The sequence below is a fragment of the Hakea prostrata genome, chromosome 5, assembly GCF_041222555.1.
Source record: "Hakea prostrata isolate BN-2017 chromosome 5, UWA_Hpros_2, whole genome shotgun sequence".
NCBI lineage: Eukaryota > Viridiplantae > Streptophyta > Magnoliopsida > Proteales > Proteaceae > Hakea > Hakea prostrata.
In genome coordinates this window covers 6319419-6321936 of record NC_142604.1, presented here as the reverse complement: position 1 = coordinate 6321936, position 2518 = coordinate 6319419, and the positions used below count along the sequence as shown (strand labels likewise).

General features: G+C 33.7%; 1 non-coding gene across 1 annotated transcript; it reads left to right on the top strand.

The window, feature by feature from the left end:
• The first annotated feature begins 1308 nt into the window (after positions 1 to 1308).
• Positions 1309 to 1382, top strand: TRNAR-UCG (transfer RNA arginine (anticodon UCG)). Its single transcript has one exon. It is a non-coding gene; the product is annotated as a tRNA-Arg (tRNA).
• Positions 1383 to 2518: the final 1136 nt, after the last annotated feature.

Sequence of the window (2518 nt, the reverse complement as noted above, 5' to 3'; positions counted from 1 at the left end):
AATACTCATATAAGAGACACATATCAAACATTAATTTTTGTATTGGCAGGTGGCCTTGAACCGGTGCAAACGCAATCTGGGCCTTGAATGGTTCCTCTGTCTTCGCAAAAACCTCTCGCATATTTGCCAAAATTCATGCGAGTGCAGAACTTGGTGCAATTGCGACTAGTGCATCTAGGCATTATAGCACATGAAAAGCAACCTCGTTGGCCTTCTCCAACAATGTTCCCTGTAACATGTAAAAAAACATGTTAGTAAAGTTAAGGTTAGATGTGTATTCCTTTGGCTTTGTCACATCAGTCAATGAAAATCCGTTTTACAAAAAAAAAAAAAAAAAAAAAAAAAAAAGAAAAATGAAGAAGTTAAGGTTAGATGTGTAATGTAATTTTACCTTTTACTAAAATCAATAAACTGCCATTGAAATACGTAATTTCGTCAGTATCAATGTACCGACTACCAACTTTATGGTTGACGAAATTGCGTATTTCTGCAAATAATGGGTTAATAAAGTAGTTAAAGGCCCAACCTCCCTAGGGGAGGTCTTGGGTTCGCACCCATTCGGTGGCATTAATTATATAAAAGCTCTCGTAAGGATGTAATCGTGGTGTGCGTAAGCTGGTCCGGATGAACCTCATATCCAAAAAAAAAAAGTAATTAATCATCATAGAAAAATTAATGAAAGATAATTTTTTACCCAAATATTCTTGTCATGGATATCAAAGAGTTGAATCTCAATGAGATGAATAAAATCGTAATAAACTTTAGGGTTATTTTGAAATTCTTGAAAAATGCAAAGATGAACCAATGCAGGATTTTTGGGTTATTAAAAGGCAAGACCAACACCTTTTAGTGAAGAGATCGAGGATTTGATTACTATTGACTGTATATGTAATATTTCCCATCCTCTATGTATAATAAGCTCCAATGTACCCAAAAAAAATCCAAGATGCAAGACGTCCCTTAACTAGCGGAGCTTAATAATAGGGGACACCAATAATCCCAAATTTGTCAAACCTTGTGTCTTAATCTTAAGCCAATCTTTTGATAGCGTTATTGCATAAAATGCAGTCCTCCGGTCCCTTTCCTAATGAATATATTGTAAACTGGTTCATGAATTTAGTCCTTCAGGGTATGTGTTCTTGCACTACCTAGTCCTGAAAGGGCCTTTGGCTAACCAATATTTGGTAACTGTTTTTAACCATGAATGGATGTTATTTTCTCAGAAAATAATAAATAAATAAATAATCCTAATTTAAGCTTACACATGTTGTGTTGGAATTACGTTGTGTTACTAATAATATAGCATATGGCCGCATAGCGCAGTGGATTAGCGCGTTTGACTTCGGATCAAAAGGTCGTGGGTTCGACTCCCACTGTGGTAAATTTCTTTGTAAGACCTGAAAATGATTATTTTTTTAATTTATCCTAAACAATGATGTGAAAACTCTGACACTTGTAGGACATCAATACGTGTTGAGCTAAATGACTGCACAACATTCAAGTTCTAGTCCATCAATACAGCTAATTGCAATAACAAGTCACCCAGCAAAAGGTGAGTGAATCCAAATCCGGTATTAGATCTCCTCACTAGGCATGTAAAATGTCGGATTCAGCTGAGATTTTTATACTTGACGTCCCTTAACTAGCAGAGCTCAAGCAAACTTTAAGGTTAGATTAGTAATTAAGCTATAGTTTTTTTTTTTTTTTTGTCCTTTTTTTTGAGAGGGGGAGTAAGTAATTTTTCATCGTACATCTTTTAATATTTTATTGTGAAAGGAAATTTAAGTTGAGTTTAATTCCTTTTCGTTTCCAATAGAATTGCTTGTTGATTTTGAGAATGATGACATGTCAAAATTGTTTTGCAAAAAGCCTTTTCAAGCATGAAAATTGAATTGATTCATCTCTAGAGAACAGTAGAACGACTTGATTTGCCAAATGTCAAGATTTCTGGTTCGGTTGAAGTAAAAGTGGGCGCAGAGACATAGCAAGAGCCATTCTTTATTGACAGGAGCCCCTTTTTCCTTCAGATTCTCCAGTCACGTTCCTAGTAATCATAATGAAAAGATTAAGGAGGGCTCAAAAAGAATAAAAATGATAATTGTATTATAAATGATATTAATTTATGGATGTCCATTACCCCAAAGAGATTGTACTTCCAATTGAAGATCTCAACTATCTCAAGATGCAATATTGGTGAAGATCACAACCATTTCATTACACAATGTTGGCAGTCAATATTTCCATTATATGCACCTTCTATCTTGGGTGGTAATATATTTTTCCATATCAAGATTATCTTATTGTGTGTGAGAATCAAATATTGTATTTCTTTGTAGACTCTGATATTACCATATAAGAGAAGATGTCAGTTCCATTATAAATATGTAATGATTAAATCAATAGAAGTGCTGAATTCATCTTGTCTTTCTTCTTTATATTCTATATTTTCTCTTTATTTTATAACAAACTGAAAACTAGTGTTTTTTTTCTTCCAAAATTTGAAATTAGTTTATGGAGA